This window comes from Oncorhynchus nerka, linkage group LG11 (genome assembly GCF_034236695.1).
Source record: "Oncorhynchus nerka isolate Pitt River linkage group LG11, Oner_Uvic_2.0, whole genome shotgun sequence".
Classification (NCBI taxonomy): domain Eukaryota; kingdom Metazoa; phylum Chordata; class Actinopteri; order Salmoniformes; family Salmonidae; genus Oncorhynchus; species Oncorhynchus nerka.
In genome coordinates this window covers 16096900-16112453 of record NC_088406.1, presented here as the reverse complement: position 1 = coordinate 16112453, position 15554 = coordinate 16096900, and the positions used below count along the sequence as shown (strand labels likewise).

The 15554-nt window shown below is 46.1% G+C and overlaps 1 pseudogene; it reads right to left on the bottom strand.

Moving 5' to 3' along the window:
• LOC115126940 (tumor necrosis factor receptor superfamily member 19L-like) overlaps positions 1–15554 on the bottom strand; it is a 106840-nt pseudogene that overhangs the window by 1496 nt on the left and 89790 nt on the right.

The following is a 15554-nucleotide window of genomic DNA, read 5'->3' as shown; positions in this document are numbered from 1 at the left end:
TGTTCTGTGGACTGGAAAGAGGAAGAGAGGAGGTGAAAATAAAAATGAGAGGGAGTATCAGCAAGACAGGAAGTAACCATCACCTCCTGTGTACCCCTGGCAGCTGGTGAGGATGATGACGAGGATGACTTGTTCGCCCCCAGCAGAGATGAATCCTCCACTGAGTCTGAGTCACTCGACTCTGGGCAGAACGTCATCTCCACGGAACCAGGCCTCTGCTCCTGAATCTGAGCTACCTGAAACCTGTCAATCAAACGGAAGATTGGTGCATGGATATACGGTGCATGGATATATACGGTGCATGGATATATACGGTGCATGGATATATACGGTGCATGGATATATACGGTGCATGGATATATACGGTGCATGGATATATACGGTGCATGGATATATACGGTGCATGGATATATACAGTGCATGGATATATACGGTGCATGGATATATACGGTGCATGGATATATACGGTGCATGGATATATACAGTGCATGGATATATACGGTGCATGGATATATACGGTGCATGGATAAGAGCGTCTGCTAAATGACTTAAATGTAAATGTGGATATGCCTACGTACAGTTGAAGTCGAAAGTTTACATACACTTAGGTTGGAGTCATTAAAACTCATTTTTCAACCGCTCCACAAATATCTTGTTAACAAACTATAGTTTTGGCAAGTCGGTTAGGACATCTACTTTGTGTATGACACAAGTCATTTTTCCAACAATTGTTTACAGACAGATTATTTCACTGTATCACAATTCCAGTGTGTCAGAAGTTTACATACACTAAGTTGACTGTGCCTTTAAACAGCTTGGAAAATTACAGAAAATGATGTCATGGCTTTAGAAGTGTCTGATAGGATAATTGACATCATTTGAGTCAACGTTTGACCTCTGTCATTGCCAACAAAGGGTATATAACAAAGTATTGAGATAAAATTTTGTTATTGACCAAATACTTATTTTCCACCATAATTTGAAAATAAATAAATTAAAAATCCTACAATGTGATTTTCTGGATTTTTTCTTCTCATTTTGTCTGTCATAGTTGAAGTGTATATATGATGAACATTACAGGCCTCTCATCTTTTTAAGTAGGAGAACTTGCACAATTGGTGGCTGACTGTTTTTTGCCCCACTGTATATCCACAGTAAAACGGGTCCTATATCTACATAACCTGAAAGGCCGCTCAGCAAGGAAGAAGCTACTGCTCCAAAACCGCCATAAAAAGCCAGACTACGGTTTGCAAATGCACATGGGGACAAAGATCATACTTTTTAGAGAAATGTCCTCTGGTCTGATGAAACAAAAATAGAACTGTTTGGCCATAATGACCATTGTTATGTTTGGAGGAAAAAGGGGGAGGCTTGCAAGCCGAAGAACACCATCCCAACCGTGAAGCACGGGGGTGGCAGCATCATGTTGTGGGGGTGCTTTGCTGCAGGAGAGACTGGTGCACTTCACAAAATAGATGGCATCATGAGGTAGGGAAAATTATGTGAATATATTGAAGCAACATCTCAAGACAGTCAGGAAGTTAAAGCTTGGTCGCATATGGGTCTTCCAAATGGACAATGACCCCAAGAATACTTCCAAAGTTATGGCAAAATGGCTTAAGGACAACAAAGTCAAGGTATTGGAGTGGCTATCACAAAGCCCTGACCTCAATCCCATAGAAACTGTGTGGGCAGAACTGAAAAAGTGTTTGCGAGCAAGGAGGCCCACAAACCTGACTCAGTTACACCAGCTCTGTCAGGAGGAATGGGCCAAAATTCACCCAACTTATTGTGGGAAGCTTGTGGAAGGCTAACCAAAACATTTGACCCAACAATTTAAAGGCAATGCTACCAAATATCTAATTGAGTGTATGTAAACTTCTGACCCACTGGGAATGTGATGAAATAAATAAAAGCTGAAATATATAATTCTCTCTACTATTATTCTAACATTTCACATTTTTAAAGTAAAGTGGTGATCCTAACTGACCTAAGACAGGGAATTTTTACTAGGATTAAATGTCAGGAATTGTGAAAAACTGGGTTTAAATGTATTTGGCTAAGGTGTATGTAAACTTTCGACTTCAACTGTATGTACACAATGCTCACACTTAGCAACAGTATGTGTGTGTGTTTCCATCCTCACCTCCCAACAGACCGGGTCACCTCCCCAGGAATCCTCCACTTCCCTTCAGGGAGTAACCCTGACCCGGCCCTGGGCGTCTGGGAGATCTTAGTGGTGGAGTGGTGTGTGTCCACGGGGGGCAGGAGAGGGGTCTTCTGGAGGTCCAGAGGGGGTAACAGGAGAGACTGAGGGGGTTTGAGGGGGTCAGGAGGAACTTTGGGGGTTTGAGGGGGCCGAGGGGGGGCAGGAGGATGGGGGGCCATTTCTTCTGGGCACAGCGGGAGCAGCAGTAGCCGTGTCGGGGGCCAGACAGGCCAGACAGACCAGAGATGGTGTGGAGGTGAGACTGGTGAGGACATAGTCTGGGTAAGGAGAGGAAATGAGTCAACGGAGACAGCACCGGGAACCTGGAGTTGGGAGAGAGGGAGAACATGTATGAGCAGGTATGCAGGCACACACACATACACATACACACACACTGGTATGCACAGACGGGGAAATGACCATACTGCTTCACACATGCAAAACACACACTTTTACATGGTTTTGGTGTGTGTGTGTGTGTGTGTGTGTGTGTGTGTGTGTGTGTAATAGGGTAGGGACAGACAGCAATACCCCACATCTGGTTTCTGTCCAACTACATCGCCCTCTTCAGAAACCAACCCCACTAGCCTACTGAAGCCCCTGGCCTACTCAGCCCCTGGCCTACTCAATCTCCTGGCCTACTCAATCCCCTGGTCTACTCAATCTCCTGGTCTACTCAATCTCCTGGTCTACTCAATCTCCTGGTCTACTCAGCCCCTGGCCTACTCAATCCCCTGGCCTACTCAATCCCCTGGCCTACTCAATCCCCTGGCCTACTCAATCCCCTGGCCTACTCAATCCCCTGGCCTACTCAATCCCCTGGCCTACTCAATCCCCTGGTCTACTCAATCTCCTGGCCTACTCAATCCCCTGGTCTACTCAATCTCCTGGTCTACTCAATCTCCTGGTCTACTCAATCTCCTGGTCTACTCAGCCCCTGGCCTACTCATCCCCTGGCCTATCCCTGGCCTACTCTGGCCTACTCAATCCCCTGGCCTACTCAATCCCCTGGCCTACTCAATCCCCTGGCCTACTCAATCCCCTGGCCTACTCAATCCCCTGGCCTACTCAATCCCCTGGCCTACTCAATCTCCTGGTCTACTCAATCTCCTGGTCTACTCAATCCCCTGGTCTACTCAATCCCCTGGCCTACTGAATCCCCTGGCCTACTCAATCCCCTGGCCTACTGAATCTCCTGGTCTACTGAAGCCCCTGGCCTACTGAAGCCCCTGGCCTACTGAAGCCCCTGGCCTACTGAAGCCCCTGGCCTACTGAAGCCCCTGGCCTACTCAATCCCCTGGCCTACTCAATCCCCTGGTCTACTGAAGCCCCTAGCCTACTGAAGCCCCTGGGCCTACTGAAGCTCCTAGCCTACTGAATCCCCTGGCCTACTGAAGCCCCTGGCCTACTCAATCCCCTGGTCTACTGAAGCCCCTGGCCTACTGAATCCCCTGGCCTACTCAATCCCCTGGCCTACTCAATCCCCTGGCCTACTCAATCCCCTGGTCTACTGAAGCCCCTGGCCTACTGAATCCCCTGGCCTACTGAAGCCCCTGGTCTACTCAATCCCCTGGCCTACTCAATCCCCTGGCCTACTGAAGCCCCTGGCCTACTGAATCCCCTGGCCTACTGAAGCCCCTGGTCTACTCAATCCCCTGGCCTACTCAATCCCCTGGCCTACTGAAGCCCCTGGCCTACTGAAGCCCCTGGCCTACTGAAGCCCCTGGCCTACTGAAAACCCCTGGCCTACAGAAACCCTTGGCCTACTGAAGCCCCAGGCCTACAGAAACCCTTGGCCTACTGAAGCCCCTGGTCTACAGAAACCCTTGGCCTACTGAAGCCCCTGGCCTACTGAAAACCCCTGGCCTACAGAAACCCTTGGCCTACTGAAGCCCCAGGCCTACAGAAACCCTTGGCCTACTGAAGCCCCAGGCCTACAGAAACCCTTGGCCTACTGAAGCCCCTGGCCTACTGAAAACCCCTGGCCTACAGAAACCCTTGGCCTACTGAAGCCCCTGGTCTACTCAATCCCCTGGTCTACTGAAGCCCCTGGTCTACTGAAACCCCTGGTCTACTGAAGCCCCTGGTCTACTGAAGCCCCTGGTCTACTGAAACCCTTGGCCTACTGAAACCCTTGGCCTACCGAAGCCCCTGGTCTACTGAAGCCCCTGGTCTACTGAAGCCCCTGGTCTACTGAAGCCCCTAGCCTACCAGTGAAAAAGAGCCTCCCTTAATTAAAATGCACAGTGTCCAAGCGGCTCTGCCATCCCAACCTTTATGAAACCACTCAGTGCAGAGCTGCCTATTGTTCCATTGTGTGGGAGGGTCCTGTGATTCTTCTCTGACCCCAACGACCCCCACTAACCTCCGGTTACCCCTGGACCACAGAAAAGGTATGTGTGTTTGTGTGCGTGTGTGCATAATGCTTGTGTGTGTGAGCATGTAGAGCGTTCCAGAACGCAAGCTGACAGGCAATGTCAAACTCACAGGAGAGAACAGCAGAACATTTCAGAACATCTGAAGGGATTTTCCATTAAGCTGCACATTATATCCTTCTGCTGTTATCTGTGTTCTAAACCCTATCCAATAACCTGTGTTCTAAACCCTATCCAATAACCTGTGTTCTAAACCCTATCCAATAACCTGTGTTCTATACCCTATCCAATAACCTGTGTTCTAAACCCTATCCAATAACCTGTGTTCTATACCCTATCCAATAACCTGTGTTCTATACCCTATCCAATAACCTGTGTTCTATACCCTATCCAATAACCTGTGTTCTATACCCTATCCAATAACCTGTGTTCTATACCCTATCCAATAACCTGTGTTCTATACCCTCCAATAACCTGTGTTCTATACCCTATCCAATAACCTGTGTTCTCCAATAACCTGTGTTCTATACCCTATCCAATAACCTGTGTTCTATACCCTATCCAATAACCTGTGTTCTATACCCTGTGTTCTAAACCCTGTGTTCTATACCCTGTGTTCTATACCCTGTGTTCTAAACCCTATCCAATAACCTGTGTTCTATACCCTATCCAATAACCTGTGTTCTATACCCTATCCAATAACCTGTGTTCTATACCCTATCCAATAACCTGTGTTCTAAACCCTATCCAATAACCTGTGTTCTATACCCTATCCAATAACCTGTGTTCTATACCCTGTGTTCTATACCCTGTGTTCTATACCCTGTGTTCTATACCCTGTCCTGTAACCTGTGTTCTATACCATGTCCTGTAACCTGTGTTCTATACCCTGTCCTGTAACCTGTGTTCTATACCCTGTGTTCCATACCCTGTGTTCCATACCCTGTGTTCTATACCCTGTCCTGTACCCTGTGTTCTATACCCTGTCCTGTAACCTGTGTTCTATACCCTGTCCTGTAACCTGTGTTCTATACCCTGTCCTGTAACCTGTGTTCTTTACCCTGTCCTGTAACCTGTGTTCTGTACCCTGTCATGTAACCTGTGTTCTGTACCCTGTCCTGTAACCTGTGTTATATACCCTGTCCTGTAACCTGTTCTCTATACCCTGTCCTGTAACCTGTGTTCTATACCCTGTGTTCTATACCCTGTCCTGTAACCTGTGTTCTGTACCCTGTTCTGTAACCTGTGTTCTATACCCTGTCCTGTAACCTGTTCTCTATACCCTGTCCTGTAACCTGTGTTATATACCCTGTCCTGTAACCTGTTCTCTATACCCTGTCCTGTAACCTGTGTTCTATACTCTGTGTTCTATACCCTGTCCTGTAACCTGTGTTCTATACCCTGTCCTGTAACCGGTGTTCTTTCCCCTGTCCTGTAACCTGTGTTCTGTATCCTGTCATGTAACCTGTGTTCTGTACCCTGTCCTGTAACCTGTGTTCTGTACCCTGTCCTGTAACCTGTTCTCTATACCTTGTCCTGTAACCTGTGTTCTATACCCTGTCCTGTAACCTGTTCTCTATACCCTGTCCTGTAACCTGTGTTATATACCCTATCCTGTAACCTGTTCTCTATACCCTGTCCTGTAACCTGTGTTCTATACCCTGTGTTCTATACCCTGTCCTGTAACCTGTGTTCTGTACCCTGTTCTGTAACCTGTGTTCTATACCCTGTCCTGTAACCTGTGTTCTATACCCTGTCCTGTAACCTGTGTTATATACCCTGTCCTGTAACCTGTGTTCTATACACTGTCCTGTAACCTGTGTTCTATACACTGTGTTCTATACCCTGTCCTGTAACCTGTTCTCTATACCCTGTCCTGTAACCTGTGTTCTATACACTGTCCTGTAACCTGTGTTCTATACCCTGTCCTGTAACCTGTTCACTATACCCTGTCCTGTAACCTGTTCTCTATACCCTGTCCTGTAACCTGTGTTCTATACCCTGTCCTGTAACCTGTTCGCTATACCCTGTCCTGTAACCTGTTCTCTATACCCTGTCCTGTAACCTGTTCTCTATACCCTGTCCTGTAACCTGTTCTCTATACCCTGTCCTGTAACCTGTTCTCTATACCCTGTCCTGTAACCTGTTCTCTATACCCTGTCCTGTAACCTGTGTTCTATACACTGTCCTGTAACCTGTGTTCTATACCCTATCCAATAACCTGTGTTCTATACCCTGTGTTCTGTACCCTGTTCTGTAACCTGTGTTCTATACCCTGTCCTGTAACCTGTTCGCTATACCCTGTCCTGTAACCTGTGTTATATACCCTGTCCTGTAACCTGTTCTCTATACCCTGTCCTGTAACCTGTGTTCTATACCCTGTGTTCTATACCCTGTCCTGTAACCTGTGTTCTATACCCTGTCCTGTAACCTGTTCTCTATACCCTGTCCTGTAACCTGTTCTCTATACCCTGTCCTGTAACCTGTGTTCTATACACTGTCCTGTAACCTGTGTTCTATACCCTATCCAATAACCTGTGTTCTATACCCTGTGTTTTATACCCTGTCCTGTAACCTGTGTTCTATACCATGTCCTGTAACCTGTGTTCTATACCCTGTGTTCTATACCCTGTGTTCCATACCCTGTTCTATACCCTGTGTTCTATACCCTGTCCTGTAACCTGTGTTCTATACCCTGTCCTATACCCTGTGTCCTATACCCTGTCCTGTAACCTGTTCTCTATACCCTGTCCTGTAACCTGTGTTCTGTACCCTGTTCTGTAACCTGTGTTCTATACCCTGTCCTGTAACCTGTTCTCTATACCCTGTCCTGTAACCTGTGTTATATACCCTGTCCTGTAACCTGTGTTCTATACACTGTCCTGTAACCTGTGTTCTATACACTGTGTTCTATACCCTGTCCTGTAACCTGTGTTCTTTACCCTGTCCTGTAACCTGTGTTCTATACCCTGTCCTGTAACCTGTGTTATATACCCTGTCCTGTAACCTGTTCTCTATACCCTGTCCTGTAACCTGTGTTCTATACCCTGTGTTCTATACCCTGTCCTGTAACCTGTGTTCTATACCCTGTCCTGTAACCTGTTCTCTATACCCTGTCCTGTAACCTGTTCTCTATACCCTGTCCTGTAACCTGTGTTCTATACACTGTCCTGTAACCTGTGTTCTATACCCTATCCAATAACCTGTGTTCTATACCCTGTGTTTTATACCCTGTCCTGTAACCTGTGTTCTATACCATGTCCTGTAACCTGTGTTCTATACCCTGTGTTCTATACCCTGTGTTCCATACCCTGTTCTATACCCTGTGTTCTATACCCTGTCCTGTAACCTGTGTTCTATACCCTGTCCTATACCCTGTGTCCTATACCCTGTCCTGTAACCTGTTCTCTATACCCTGTCCTGTAACCTGTGTTCTGTACCCTGTTCTGTAACCTGTGTTCTATACCCTGTCCTGTAACCTGTTCTCTATACCTGTCCTGTAACCTGTGTTATATACCCTGTCCTGTAACCTGTGTTCTATACACTGTCCTGTAACCTGTGTTCTATACACTGTGTTCTATACCCTGTCCTGTAACCTGTGTTCTTTACCCTGTCCTGTAACCTGTGTTCTATACCCTGTCCTGTAACCTGTGTTCTATACCCTGTCCTGTAACCTGTGTTCTTTCCCCTGTCCTGTAACCTGTGTTCTGTACCCTGTTCTGTAACCTGTGTTCTATACCCTGTCCTGTAACCTGTGTTCTATACCCTGTCCTGTAACCTGTGTTCTATACCCTGTCCTGTAACCTGTGTTCTATACCCTGTCCTGTAACCTGTGTTCTATACACTGTCCTGTAACCTGTGTTCTATACCCTATACAATAACCTGTGTTCTATACCCTGTGTTTTATACCCTGTCCTGTAACCTGTGTTCTATACCATGTCCTGTAACCTGTGTTCTATACCCTGTCCTGTAACCTGTTCTCTATACCCTGTCCTGTAACCTGTGTTATATACCCTATCCTGTAACCTGTTCTCTATACCCTGTCCTGTAACCTGTGTTCTATACCCTGTGTTCCATACCCTGTCCTGTAACCTGTGTTCTGTACCCTGTTCTGTAACCTGTGTTCTATACCCTGTCCTGTAACCTGTGTTCTATACCCTGTCCTGTAACCTGTGTTATATACCCTGTCCTGTAACCTGTGTTCTATACACTGTCCTGTAACCTGTGTTCTATACACTGTGTTCTATACCCTGTCCTGTAACCTGTGTTCTTTACCCTGTCCTGTAACCTGTGTTCTATACCCTGTCCTGTAACCTGTGTTCTATACCCTGTCCTGTAACCTGTGTTCTTTCCCCTGTCCTGTAACCTGTGTTCTGTACCCTGTCCTGTAACCTGTGTTCTATACCCTGTCCTGTAACCTGTGTTCTATACCCTGTCCTGTAACCTGTGTTCTATACCCTGTCCTGTAACCTGTGTTCTATACCCTGTCCTGTAACCTGTGTTCTATACACTGTCCTGTAACCTGTGTTCTATACCCTATACAATAACCTGTGTTCTATACCCTGTGTTTTATACCCTGTCCTGTAACCTGTGTTCTATACCATGTCCTGTAACCTGTGTTCTATACCCTGTGTTCCATACCCTGTTCTATACCCTGTGTTCTATACCCTGTCCTGTAACCTGTGTTCTATACCCTGTCCTATACCCTGTGTTCTATACCCTGTCCTGTAACCTGTTCTCTATACCCTGTCCTGTAACCTGTGTTCTGTACCCTGTTCTGTAACCTGTGTTCTATACCCTGTCCTGTAACCTGTGTTCTATACCCTGTCCTGTAACCTGTGTTCTATACCCTGTCCTGTAACCTGTGTTCTATACCCTGTCCTGTAACCTGTGTTCTATACACTGTCCTGTAACCTGTGTTCTATACCCTATACAATAACCTGTGTTCTATACCCTGTGTTCTGTACCCTGTTCTGTAACCTGTGTTCTATACCCTGTCCTGTAACCTGTTCGCTATACCCTGTCCTGTAACCTGTGTTATATACCCTGTCCTGTAACCTGTTCTCTATACCCTGTCCTGTAACCTGTGTTCTATACCCTGTGTTCTATACCCTGTCCTGTAACCTGTGTTCTATACCCTGTCCTGTAACCTGTTCTCTATACCCTGTCCTGTAACCTGTTCTCTATACCCTGTCCTGTAACCTGTGTTCTATACACTGTCCTGTAACCTGTGTTCTATACCCTATCCAATAACCTGTGTTCTATACCCTGTGTTTTATACCCTGTCCTGTAACCTGTGTTCTATACCATGTCCTGTAACCTGTGTTCTATACCCTGTGTTCTATACCCTGTGTTCCATACCCTGTTCTATACCCTGTGTTCTATACCCTGTCCTGTAACCTGTGTTCTATACCCTGTCCTATACCCTGTGTCCTATACCCTGTCCTGTAACCTGTTCTCTATACCCTGTCCTGTAACCTGTGTTCTGTACCCTGTTCTGTAACCTGTGTTCTATACCCTGTCCTGTAACCTGTTCTCTATACCCTGTCCTGTAACCTGTGTTATATACCCTGTCCTGTAACCTGTGTTCTATACACTGTCCTGTAACCTGTGTTCTATACACTGTGTTCTATACCCTGTCCTGTAACCTGTGTTCTTTACCCTGTCCTGTAACCTGTGTTCTATACCCTGTCCTGTAACCTGTGTTATATACCCTGTCCTGTAACCTGTTCTCTATACCCTGTCCTGTAACCTGTGTTCTATACCCTGTGTTCTATACCCTGTCCTGTAACCTGTGTTCTATACCCTGTCCTGTAACCTGTTCTCTATACCCTGTCCTGTAACCTGTTTCTATACCCTGTCCTGTAACCTGTGTTCTATACACTGTCCTGTAACCTGTGTTCTATACCCTATCCAATAACCTGTGTCCTATACCCTGTGTTTTATACCCTGTCCTGTAACCTGTGTTCTATACCATGTCCTGTAACCTGTGTTCTATACCCTGTGTTCTATACCCCTGTTCCATACCCTGTTCTATACCTGTGTTCTATACCCTGTCCTGTAACCTGTGTTCTATACCCTGTCCTATACCCTGTGTCCTATACCCTGTCCTGTAACCTGTTCTCTATACCCTGTCCTGTAACCTGTGTTCTGTACCCTGTTCTGTAACCTGTGTTCTATACCCTGTCCTGTAACCTGTTCTCTATACCCTGTCCTGTAACCTGTGTTATATACCCTGTCCTGTAACCTGTGTTCTATACACTGTCCTGTAACCTGTGTTCTATACACTGTGTTCTATACCCTGTCCTGTAACCTGTGTTCTTTACCCTGTCCTGTAACCTGTGTTCTATACCCTGTCCTGTAACCTGTGTTCTATACCCTGTCCTGTAACCTGTGTTCTTTCCCCTGTCCTGTAACCTGTGTTCTGTACCCTGTTCTGTAACCTGTGTTCTATACCCTGTCCTGTAACCTGTGTTCTATACCCTGTCCTGTAACCTGTGTTCTATACCCTGTCCTGTAACCTGTGTTCTATACCCTGTCCTGTAACCTGTGTTCTATACACTGTCCTGTAACCTGTGTTCTATACCCTATACAATAACCTGTGTTCTATACCCTGTGTTTTATACCCTGTCCTGTAACCTGTGTTCTATACCATGTCCTGTAACCTGTGTTCTATACCCTGTCCTGTAACCTGTTCTCTATACCCTGTCCTGTAACCTGTGTTATATACCCTATCCTGTAACCTGTGTTCTATACCCTGTCCTGTAACCTGTGTTCTATACCCTGTGTTCCATACCCTGTCCTGTAACCTGTGTTCTGTACCCTGTTCTGTAACCTGTGTTCTATACCCTGTCCTGTAACCTGTGTTCTATACCCTGTCCTGTAACCTGTGTTATATACCCTGTCCTGTAACCTGTGTTCTATACACTGTCCTGTAACCTGTGTTCTATACACTGTGTTCTATACCCTGTCCTGTAACCTGTGTTCTTTACCCTGTCCTGTAACCTGTGTTCTATACCCTGTCCTGTAACCTGTGTTCTATACCCTGTCCTGTAACCTGTGTTCTTTCCCCTGTCCTGTAACCTGTGTTCTGTAACCTGTGTTCTATACCCTGTCCTGTAACCTGTGTTCTATACCCTGTCCTGTAACCTGTGTTCTATACCCTGTCCTGTAACCTGTGTTCTATACCCTGTCCTGTAACCTGTGTTCTATACACTGTCCTGTAACCTGTGTTCTATACCCTATACAATAACCTGTGTTCTATACCCTGTGTTTTATACCCTGTCCTGTAACCTGTGTTCTATACCATGTCCTGTAACCTGTGTTCTATACCCTGTGTTCCATACCCTGTTCTATACCCTGTGTTCTATACCCTGTCCTGTAACCTGTGTTCTATACCCTGTCCTATACCCTGTGTTCTATACCCTGTCCTGTAACCTGTTCTCTATACCCTGTCCTGTAACCTGTGTTCTGTACCCTGTTCTGTAACCTGTGTTCTATACCCTGTCCTGTAACCTGTGTTCTATACCCTGTCCTGTAACCTGTGTTCTATACCCTGTCCTGTAACCTGTGTTCTATACCCTGTCCTGTAACCTGTGTTCTATACACTGTCCTGTAACCTGTGTTCTATACCCTATACAATAACCTGTGTTCTATACCCTGTGTTTTATACCCTGTCCTGTAACCTGTGTTCTATACCATGTCCTGTAACCTGTGTTCTATACCCTGTGTTCCATACCCTGTTCTATACCCTGTCCTGTAACCTGTGTTCTATACCCTGTCCTATACCCTGTGTTCTATACCCTGTCCTGTAACCTGTTCTCTATACCCTGTCCTGTAACCTGTGTTCTTTACCCTGTCCTGTAACCTGTGTTCTATACCCTGTCCTGTAACCTGTGTTCTATACCCTGTCCTGTAACCTGTTGTATATACCCTGTCCTGTAACCTGTGTTCTATACCCTGTCCTGTAACCTGTGTTCTATACCCTGTCCTGTAACCTGTGTTCTATACACTGTCCTGTAACCTGTGTTCTATACCCTATACAATAACCTGTGTTCTATACCCTGTGTTTTATACCCTGTCCTGTAACCTGTGTTCTATACCATGTCCTGTAACCTGTGTTCTATACCCTGTGTTCCATACCCTGTTCTATACCCTGTGTTCTATACCCTGTCCTGTAACCTGTGTTCTATACCCTGTCCTATACCCTGTGTTCTATACCCTGTCCTGTAACCTGTTCTCTATACCCTGTCCTGTAACCTGTTCTCTATACCCTGTCCTGTAACCTGTGTTCTTTACCCTGTCCTGTAACCTGTGTTCTATACCCTGTCCTGTAACCTGTGTTCTTTCCCCTGTCCTGTAACCTGTGTTCTGTACCCTGTCATGTAACCTGTTCTCTATACCCTGTCCTGTAACCTGTGTTCTATACCCTGTCCTGTAACCTGTTCTCTATACCCTGTCCTGTAACCTGTGTTATATACCCTATCCTGTAACCTGTTCTCTATACCCTGTCCTGTAACCTGTGTTCTATACCCTGTATTCCATACCCTGTCCTGTAACCTGTGTTCTGTACCCTGTTCTGTAACCTGTGTTCTATACCCTGTCCTGTAACCTGTGTTCTATACCCTGTCCTGTAATCTGTGTTATATACCCTGTCCTGTAACCTGTGTTCTATACACTGTCCTGTAACCTGTGTTCTATACACTGTGTTCTATACCCTGTCCTGTAACCTGTTCTCTATACCCTGTCCTGTAACCTGTGTTCTATACACTGTGTTCTATACCCTGTCCTGTAACCTGTGTTCTATACCCTGTCCTGTAACCTGTTCGCTATACCCTGTCCTGTAACCTGTTCTCTATACCCAGTCCTGTAACCTGTGTTCTTTACCTTGTCCTGTAACCTGTGTTCTATACCCTGTCCTGTAACCTGTGTTCTGTACCCTGTCATGTAACCTGTGTTCTGTACCCTGTCATGTAACCTGTGTTCTGTACCCTGTCCTGTAACCTGTGTTCTGTATCCTGTCCTGTAACCTGTTCTCTATACCCTGTCCTGTAACCTGTGTTCTATACCCTGTCCTGTAACCTGTTCTCTATACCCTGTCCTGTAACCTGTGTTATATACCCTGTCCTGTAACCTGTTCTCTATACCCTGTCCTGTAACCTGTGTTCTTTCCCCTGTCCTGTAACCTGTGTTCTGTACCCTGTCATGTAACCTGTGTTCTGTACCCTGTCCTGTAACCTGTGTTCTGTATCCTGTCCTGTAACCTGTTCTCTATACCCTGTCCTGTAACCTGTTCTCTATACCCTGTCCTGTAACCTGTGTTATATACCCTGTCCTGTAACCTGTTCTCTATACCCTGTCCTGTAACCTGTGTTCTATACCCTGTCCTGTAACCTGTGTTCTGTACCCTGTTCTGTAACCTGTGTTCTATACCCTGTCCTGTAACCTGTGTTCTATACCCTGTCCTGTAACCTGTGTTCTATACCCTGTCCTGTAACCTGTGTTCTATACCCTGTCCTGTAACCTGTGTTCTATACCCTGTCCTGTAACCTGTGTTCTATACCCTGTCCTGTAACCTGTGTTCTATACCCTGTGTTCTATACCCTGTCCTGTAACCTGTGTTCTATACCCTGTCCTGTAACCTGTTCACTATACCCTGTCCTGTAACCTGTTCTCTATACCCAGTCCTGTAACCTGTGTTCTATACCCTGTCCTGTAACCTGTTCGCTATACCCTGTCCTGTAATCTGTTCTCTATACCCTGTCCTGTAACCTGTGTTCTTTACCTTGTCCTGTAACCTGTGTTCTGTACCCTGTCATGTAACCTGTGTTCTGTACCCTGTCATGTAACCTGTGTTCTGTACCCTGTCCTGTAACCTGTGTTCTGTATCCTGTCCTGTAACCTGTTCTCTATACCCTGTCCTGTAACCTGTGTTCTATACCCTGTCCTGTAACCTGTTCGCTATACCCTGTCCTGTAATCTGTTCTCTATACCCTGTCCTGTAACCTGTGTTCTTTACCTTGTCCTGTAACCTGTGTTCTATACCCTGTCCTGTAACCTGTGTTCTGTACCCTGTCATGTAACCTGTGTTCTGTACCCTGTCCTGTAACCTGTGTTCTGTATCCTGTCCTGTAACCTGTTCTCTATACCCTGTCCTGTAACCTGTGTTCTATACCCTGTCCTGTAACCTGTTCTCTATACCCTGTCCTGTAACCTGTGTTATATACCCTGTCCTGTAACCTGTTCTCTATACCCTGTCCTGTAACCTGTGTTCTTTCCCCTGTCCTGTAACCTGTGTTCTGTACCCTGTCATGTAACCTGTGTTCTGTACCCTGTCCTGTAACCTGTGTTCTGTATCCTGTCCTGTAACCTGTTCTCTATACCCTGTCCTGTAACCTGTTCTCTATACCCTGTCCTGTAACCTGTGTTATATACCCTGTCCTGTAACCTGTTCTCTATACCCTGTCCTGTAACCTGTGTTCTATACCCTGTCCTGTAACCTGTGTTCTGTACCCTGTTCTGTAACCTGTGTTCTATACCCTGTCCTGTAACCTGTGTTCTATACCCTGTCCTGTAACCTGTGTTCTATACCCTGTCCTGTAACCTGTGTTCTATACCCTGTCCTGTAACCTGTGTTCTATACCCTGTCCTGTAACCTGTGTTCTATACCCTGTCCTGTAACCTGTGTTCTATACCCTGTGTTCTATACCCTGTCCTGTAACCTGTGTTCTATACCCTGTCCTGTAACCTGTTCACTATACCCTGTCCTGTAACCTGTTCTCTATACCCAGTCCTGTAACCTGTGTTCTATACCCTGTCCTGTAACCTGTTCGCTATACCCTGTCCTGTAATCTGTTCTCTATACCCTGTCCTGTAACCTGTGTTCTTTACCTTGTCCTGTAACCTGTGTTCTATACCCTGTCCTGTAACCTGTGTTCTGTACCCTGTCATGTAACCTGTGTTCTGTACCC